This window comes from Pipistrellus hanaki (genome assembly GCF_964339955.1).
Source record: "Pipistrellus hanaki genome assembly, chromosome: 1".
NCBI classification, from domain to species: Eukaryota; Metazoa; Chordata; class Mammalia; order Chiroptera; family Vespertilionidae; genus Pipistrellus; species Pipistrellus hanaki.
In genome coordinates this window covers 56,777,993-56,786,911 of record NC_140503.1, presented here as the reverse complement: position 1 = coordinate 56,786,911, position 8,919 = coordinate 56,777,993, and the positions used below count along the sequence as shown (strand labels likewise).

The window sequence follows — 8,919 nt, the reverse complement described above, 5'->3', positions numbered from 1 at the left end:
ATAAATCTAAAACTGATACAAACTAAATAAGGGTCTTGTTTTGGATCATCCGGCATGGCATCCTGAGATGAAAAAAAGAGAAAATAATCTTCACATGCAATGTGTCAGAAGTGAATCCTGGCTTTTTTATATAAGAGCACTGAAGAGAAAGTAACTAGTAAAAGCTGAAAGAAAATTCATTGAAGATAGAGTTAAAAAATAATAGAACTGAAAAGGAAAGCCTGTGGTGACTCAGATAAAGGATTTGTTGTTATTAAACAAAAGAGAATTGACCCATTTTCCTTAGGTGCTCTTGCAAAAGAAGGTGGAGTAGCACTGCACAGAGCTAAAAGGATAAATACGGAAATGTTGACTCTTGCTTATGGTGGTGTAGCTCTAAATTTTTTTGATGACCTAAATCCTGATTGTTTTTGGACAAGCAAGACTTGTGTGTGAGTACACATTGGGAGAAGAGAAGTTCATCTTTATTGAGAAATGTAACAACCCTTGCTCCAAGGACCAAATAAGCATGCATTCACTCAAATCAAAGGTGCAATAAGAGATGGCTTGAGGACTGTTAAAATGCTATTGATGATGGCTATGTACTTCCAGATGCCGTAGAAGTGGCAATGGCAGAAGCCTAATTAAATATAAGCCTAGTTTAAAGAGCAGGACCCAACTTGAAGTCCAGGATTGGTTGAAGTTCATTTACTATTTATTCCCAAGGTTCTTGCTCAGAATTCTGGTTTTGATCTTTAGGAAACACTAAAGTTCAAGCAGAGTATTCGGAATCACGTCAACGTGTGGTTGTGAACCTGAACACAGGTGATTCAATGGTAGCAGCAGATATAGGCATATGGGATAACAATTGTGTAAAGAAACAGCTCCACTCCTGGTCAATGAGATTATGTGAGATGGAATGTCTTCCCTAAAAGGTTAACTTGAAGCTTCCCTTGTATTATCCAAATCATGAAATGCTACAGAGTGATCCTAAGAATACAGCTATGGGATTTTTGTCCAAGCTACCAATAATTTTCAAAGGAATTTTTCTTTCCCATATGAAGAAAGGAGAGGACATTGGCACCTATTCAAATTCCAAAGGTTGGAATTATAATTACACTGTTTTTTAAATTGCACTCAGTGTATACACATAAATCAGGCCATTTTCACCCTAAGTGCATAGGATATTATGCTTTAGCTTCTGTGATAAAAAAATAATAATAAAATATTAGAAAAGTATGTTATCTACCTTATTAAATATACCTTGAAAAATAAAATAAAATTTCATGTCATTCTTCAAATTCTGGAATTTAAAAAAACAAGAACAATAACACTAGCAACAATGACAATAATAATTTGGGCAAAAGTGATTATGGTTATTTCTATTTAACTCATTCAACCACCTTGGGGTCATATGGTGGTTCAAACTGTCATCACTATTAGTTAGCAAGTAACTGAGCTGCCTTTAAGAACTTGAAGAGCAAAGCAAAGTGGAATGTGTGTAACCCAATCCCATCAGTGGAGCCAACCCACAGAGTACATATAGTTGCCTATAGCTGAGGCCGCATGCCCAAGCCTGTAACTTAATAATCTTGTCAAAGTAATTGGCCACAGGTGGTCCACACAGCTGGGTGAACAGCTGAGCCTGCTCACTACTTTTGAGGCTGTCTTAACAAGTTGCTTGAAGTTGGGTGTGTATGATCTCTCTGCTAATCTAGGGGTTCTCACCTAGAAGCGATTTTGTCCCTCAGGGAACACTGGGCAGTATCTGGAGATAACTTTTCATTGCCACAACGTGCTGCTACTGGCATCTAGAGGGTAGAGACAGGGGGTGCTGCCTAAACATCCTACAGTGCTCAGGACAGCCCGAATAACAAGTAATTACTCAGCCCAAACTGTCAATAGAGCCAATATGAGAAAACCATGCTCTGTTAAAACACAGACATGGGCTAGGTGTCTTCCTCTAATAATTTATTTTGTTTAACAGAACACAATGGCTGGGCTATGATCAGAAACCAAAATAAAGTGATTTATGCCAGCCCTAAACTTGAACTTGGCAATGGAAAAGTGTATGTGTGTGTGTGTGTGTGTGTGTGTGTGTGTGTGTGTGTGTGTGAGAGAGAGAGAGAGAGAGAGAGAGAGAGAGAGAGAGAGAAGAGTCATTGTAAAAAATAATTTTTAAGCAGAGACAGTGATCCAAATCTGAACCAAGAAAATTGTTTAATACTAACCTCTGACAGCACATGCATAGCAATGTCAGAATCATGAATGAGTGGGACAAATCTAACCCAATGGACTCCAATAGAGGTACACGAATTATGTGTAACAAGCACAGTCCCCCTTCCTCCCCAACAAAGAACAACAAAAAGCAAGTTAGGCAAATTCATCCCTTCCCAAAAAATCATCCTGTAATTTTCTACAGGTTGGCAGTAATCGAAAGAGTAGCATAACAAGAACATTGAAAGGACAAGGGAAAATGGCATTCCCAGAAACAGTCAGCTTGGCAGCACTTCCCTCCTAGATGTTGTATAGTATCTGCCCAGTGGGATACTATGTCTAGGAGTAGCCAGTAGGGAGGGCTCAGCAGAAACCAAAATGATAATAGGAACAGTCAACTCTTGTTCTAGTCTAATGCCTAGAAATCTGCAAGTACGAAAGCTCTGGGACTATGGTTTAGAAAGAGCAGAATAAACAAATTTAGAAGCAATATAATAGATTATACAAGGGAAAAATAGATTATACAGAGGGAGAAGTCCTTTCCAAGGTTACTGTGTACCCACCACCTTACCCTTTAATGTAGTGTCAAGAAAATGACCCCAGCCACCTTCAAAGTTGGCTAGCATATTCCTGAGAAAAGACTATACAAGCCATCTGCTCTAGAATCGGTAACCTTGGGATTGGTGACTGCAAGTGAAGAAATGTTTCTTAAGAAATTCAGATAACAATTGCCAATGAACTGTCCTTTTCAAGAGAAACATTGGCTTTTCCTGTGGCATTTTCTGCTCCCCTCATTGTTGTTATTTTAGTGCCTCCCTGTCCATTGCACATAAATGTTCACAAGGCTTATATTCTTTTGTTGTATTGATCCCGTTAGCATTATGTAACGTCCTTCTTTCTCTCTTGTTCCTAGTGTTGCAAGACCATATTATTACAAACAGTGGCTCAAAATAACACAAATTTATTATCTTGTGTTCTGGAGGTCAGAAGTCCAGCATGGGCTAAAATCAAGATATCAGCAGGACTGCCTTCTTCCTAGAGGATCTATGGGAGAGTTTGTTCCCTGCTTTTCCAGGCTCTAGAGGTCACTTGTGCTGTACATCTCAGGCCTCCTTCCATCTTCAAAGCTAGCAGTGACCACTCACTCGCACACAGCATCACTCTGACATTGACTCTTCTGCCTCCCTCTTCCATCTTTTAAGAACTCTTGGGTTACATTAAGCCCACCTAAATAATCCAAGAAAATATTATTTTAAGGTCACCTAATTTCCATCTACAGACCTTAATTATCACTTCCCATACCACATCACATTTATATATAGGTTCTGTGGATTAAGATGTAGCCATCTTTGAGGAACCATTATTCTATATAACACAGTTTTTTCTTTGGTCTCCCCTTTATAATTTTGGGTTGACAGCCCTCTGAGGGCACAGGTAGTGCCAAAATAAGTGTCTATAAACAAATATTCATTAAATGAATGAATTAATGAATGAGTGAGGAAGTAAAGTGTTAGTATTCAGCTTTCTGACTTAACTTTACAAATCCTGAAGAAGAAGAAAAAAGTAATTACTAGAACCCACACAACTGATAGAAATCCCCCAGAGATCATGAGAACCATCCTGTGGACAACTTATCCATGTTTTGAACTTCACTTTTGACTGGTGACTCTTTCTCTTGGCCTTTTCAGTGTTTAGTAGTTTAAGACCAGAATGAGCCAGATCTCCTTCCCATCCTTTCCACATAAGCAAGACATTTAATTGTGTAAAACTTGTCCTCTCACAACTCTACCCTTTATCTGTTTGTATTGTTTTAACCACCTCAATTTAGGATGTTTCTTTTTTTAAACTCCCATGAATTTATTCCAATGAATTAACCTCTAGAGTTTTTTGTTTCAATTAAATTTACTGGGGTGACATTGGTTAATACGTTTATGTAGGTTTCAGGTGTACAATTCTATACTAAATCATCTGCATATTGTATTGTGTGTTCACCACCTCAAGTCAGGCCTCCTTCTATCACCACTTATTCCCTCTTCTATCTCCCCTGACCCTCCTTTCCCTCTGGTAATTACCAAACTGTTGTCTATCTATGAGGTTTTTGTTTTGCTTAATCCCTTCATATACTTCACCTAACTCTCCCCCTCCCCTGCTGCTGCAATTGCCCCTCCCATCTAACAGCTGTCAGTCTGTTCTACAGCTGTGAGTGATGACCAGTAAGGTCCTACTGTGAGTCTGTTTCTATTTTGTTAGTTTATTTTGTTTATTAGAGTTCATATATAAGTGAAATCATACCGTACTTGTCTTTCTCTAACTCGCTTATTTTACTTAGCATAATGCTCTTCAGGTTCACCCATGTTGTTGCAAAAAGTAAGATTTTCTTCATTTTTACTGCCGAGTAGTAGTTCATTGTGTAAGTATACCAAAGCCTTTTGAGCCACTCATCTACTGATAGGTACTGGAGTTGCTTTCAAATCTTGGCTATTGTGAATAGTGCTGCAATGGATACAAGGGGTGCATACCTTCTTTCAAAGCAGTGTTTCAGGTTTCTTTGGACATATCCCCAAAAGTATCCATCAAAATTTGCTTCATATATTTAGGTGCTTCTATGTTGAGTGCATAAATGTTTACAAGGCTTATATTCTTTTGTTGTATTGATCCCATTAGCATTATGTAATGTCCCCCTTTGTCTCTTTTTATGGAGTTTCTTTGAAGTCTATTTTGTCAGGTATACATATTTTCACCCCAACTTTTTTTTTCTTTCCATTTCTTCTTGCTTAAAATATCTTTCTCCATCCCTTTACTTTTAGTCGGTGTATCTTCTGTTCTGAAGGGGTCTCTTGTAGACAACATATATAGGTGTGGGATTTTTTTTTAATCAATTCTGCTACCCTCTGACTTTTGATAGGAGCATTTAAGACATTTACAGGGATTATCAATAGGTATGTATTTATTGTGTTGTTGTTTTTTTAACTATGTACCTCTGTTTTTTTCTTCTTCCTTGTCTTCTTAAAAAAGACCCTATAACATTTATTGTAATACTGGTTTTGTAGTAACAAACTTTTTAGCTTCTTGTTTTGGAAATTCTTTATTTCTCCTTCAATTTTCAACTATAGCCTTGCTGGGTAAAGTAGTCTTGCTAGTAGGACCTTGCTGGTCATCACTTTAAATATTTCATGTCAATCCCTTCTGTTACCATGAGATTGGCCCCTTCCTGCTTCCACCTGCTAGCTGCCTGTGGTTGTCACTGAGAGATCCTGTGGTTGTATTTGAATTGCTTGAGGTAGGTTCTCAGTGAGTCACCACGTAGGGGCAAGTGGTGTACACCAGATTGGTAGGGGTTCAAACAGGTGCTAATGGTGGTTCTGAGGCTACTCACACAATGTCCCAGGGTATACCAGTCAGCTGCCACTCTCTAGGTACTCACACAGAGTTTATCAGGCAAAAATAAACCCAAGATTTGGCCAAGTGAAGGGAGGGTACTGCACTGGTTGGATTTGTGAGAGGGAAATGGCCCTCATTCTACAGCCACACAACTCAGTCTGTCTCAGATTCTGCAAGGAACCCAATCTCAACAGGGCAGGCCACTTGGAGGTGAGAGGATGGGGTCACCTGGAGCCAATTAAGTGGGGCTAGAAGATTTCCAGTGAGGGGAAGGCACCAGTCAGGTTCAAAGGAAAGTGGGAGGAGTGGCCCTGCCCTAAAGCCACACACCCCCTGAGTCTGCTCAGACTTCTACACCCTGGCACAGGCAGCTGGCTCCTCAGCAGGGTGAAAGCTCAGCAGGTTGAGGTGACTGGAAGTCCAAAGGGTGGGGATTGCCCTGGTCGCTCAGCCTGTGGACCAGAGGGTCCCAGGTTCGATTCCAGTCAAGGGCACATGCCCATGATTGTGGGCTCAATCTCCAGTAGAGGGCATGCAGGAGGCTGCCAATCAATGATTCTCTCTTATCATTACTCTCTCTTCTTCTTCTTCTTCTTCTTCTCTAAAATCAATAAAAATACATATTTTTTAAAAAGGGTGGGCCTATTGCATTTACCCAGGATGATGCCATAAGAAGAGGAGTGCTCCTCTCAAGAAAGAAGGGGTCCGCAGTGTGAGAGAAGGATTCAGCACAGGGATCCTGATGGCTGTCTCTTCAGCTCTCTCCCCAGAACCACAATCCCAAGTGTCTCCTCATGTGACTCTAATCTGCTTCTCCTTCCCTCCTCCAGAGCCCAGGATGAGTGGCTGCAAACAAGATTTTGTGCTTTGGCCCTTTAAGAGGGTGCTGGTGTCTCTAGGAGACTCTTGTCTCTCCCTGGCAGACAGAATCCCTGCTGCTTTTCACATCAGATGTTATATAGGTGCCTCTTTTTTGGCTCTGGTGTTGCAGGCTGGGGACCCTGGCTTAGAGTTAAGACCTAACTCTTCTTCAGGGGGAACCTCTCCAGCTGAGATACCGCTCTGAAATCTTCCCACTCAGGGGAGCTGGGCCCACCTTTTTTATATATGTGTCCTTCCTACCAGTCTCACTGTGGGTTCTTCTGTAAGTCCTTGGCTATAAGACTCCTCTTTGGCTAGTCTTCAGTTGGTTATTCATGTTGATTGTTCTATATTTTAGCTGTAATTCAGTTTGGTTTTGGAGGAGGGGAGTGTAGCTTCCATTTACTCAGCTGCCATCTTGGATCGACCAGCGTTTTTATTTACTAGACTCTTCTGGAAAGTATTGGGCTATTCTGAACTAAGATTTATTTTCCTATTATGTTGTGTGAAATTCTGACAGCTGCAAAAATAATTATGATGCTAAAATAGAACATAAATACATGTGGAAAGCAAAAACATTTTATCCTTCCTCAGCTAAAAGAAGTGATTTGCCCTTTCATACAAGAGGCTATTTAAAGACACATTTAACTCTTTGTCTTCTGCAGGGGACAGTTCCATCATTGGTGATTTTGCTGGAAACATGCTTTCCCATGGCAGGCCACCTCCACCAGTCACTCGTGTAAAAAACTACCTCATTTAGATAATTGATGTTAATTTTTAATATTAGCCTAATCAGAATACATTTTCAAAATACTGTACTTATTTGCCTAATTTTATTATCCGACCTCTTTGTACTAATATGTTTGCTCTGAAACAGAAGGAATTATGTAAACATCTGGCTATCAGCTGTAACAGTCATTAATCTTAATAAGTGCTGTACCCCCATTCATTAAAGAATAGCATTTGGCCCAAAGTTACCCAATAATCAGAGACAAAGTTAATTGAAAACTACATCTTCTCACAGCTCTGATTCCTCAGTCTTCAACAAACACATTTATCAGTGTCAGCCTACTCCCACCAATATTACTGACAACTGGTAGTAAAGCTACCAATGATTCAACTTGAGCCATTTCTGGAAATCAAGCCTCTGTAATACCCGGAGTACATTTTTCACTTAATTTCTTACCATCCTGGGAGGCAGGAAATGCATTATTATATCCATTTTATAGATTTTTAAAAAATGGATATATATTAAGTAATTTGCCCAAAGTCATACCCCTCAAAGTCACAGAGCCAGGAACTTAATTGTCTAGAGCTAAATGACTCTAAAACCCAAATTCTCAATCTCTTATGTAATGCTTAAAAATGTATACTATTCTGAAATGGAAAAAGATAGTGAATAAAGATTATAACATGGATTTTTAAATGAGATAATACGTTTAGGGGATACATTTTTTAAACATTATTTTAAAAGTTCCTTTGGAGTGTGTGGGTCTCTTCCCTCTGTGGCCATTGTAGGAGTGCCAGCGGTCAAAATGAAGTTCAATCCCTTTGTGACTTCTGACTGGAGCAAGAACTGTGAAAGGTATTTCAATGCACCTTTCCACATTCAAAGGTAGATTATGTCGTCTCCTCTTTCCAAAGAGCTGAGACAGAAGTACAATGTTCGGTCCATGCCCATCCGAAAGGATGATGCAGTTCAGGTTATTCAAGGACATTACAAAGGGCAGCAAATTGGCAAAGTAGTCCAGGTTTACAGGAAGAAATACGCCATCTACATTGAATGAGTGCAACGGGAGAAAGCTAATGGTACAACAGTTCATGTGGGCATTCACCCCAGCAAGGTGGTTATCACAGACTAAGACTGGACAAAGACCACAAAAAGGTCCTTGAACGTAAAGCCACATCTCACCAAGTAGAAAAGGAAAAGGGGAAAATACAAGGAAGAAATAACTGAGAAGAAGCAGAAATAAAGTAATCTTATATACAGCTTCCATTAAAAATTTAAAATGGCCTAACCCGGTTTGGCCCCGTGGTGGAGCATCAGTCTGCGGACTGAAGGGTCCCAGGTTCGATTCCGATCAGGGGCATGTGCATTGGTTGCGGGCACATCCCCGGTGGGGGGTGTGCAAGAGGCAGCTGGTCGATGTTTCTCTCTCATCAACATTTCTGGCTCTAGCTCTCTCCCTTCCTCTCTGTGAAAAATCAATAAAATATGTTTTAAAAAAAAAACTTAAAATGAAAATAAATAAATAAAAGTTCCTTTGGATAGTGTCTTGCTTAGTATTATGCATAGTCTTCTTGCTGTTTAGAATGGCTCGCTAGGACATGTGTCATGTCATTTCCCCTCATGTTGGACTTCCCAACTCAGTGACTTCACTTCACAGTGTTGCTCTTTGCTGATTAAATCTATACTTGTACATTTTCAAGTAGTCCCCATCTGTCACTGGTGGCAGTACAGTAGTCAGTTCTGGCCCTTTT

At 39.9% G+C, this 8,919-nt stretch overlaps 1 pseudogene across 1 annotated transcript; it reads left to right on the top strand.

Annotated features, from left to right (window-relative positions):
• The first annotated feature begins 7,973 nt into the window (after positions 1–7,973).
• On the top strand, positions 7,974–8,411 carry LOC311630699 (ribosomal protein uL24-like; annotated as a pseudogene). Its single transcript has one exon. The product of its transcript is annotated as a ribosomal protein uL24-like (transcript).
• Positions 8,412–8,919: the final 508 nt, after the last annotated feature.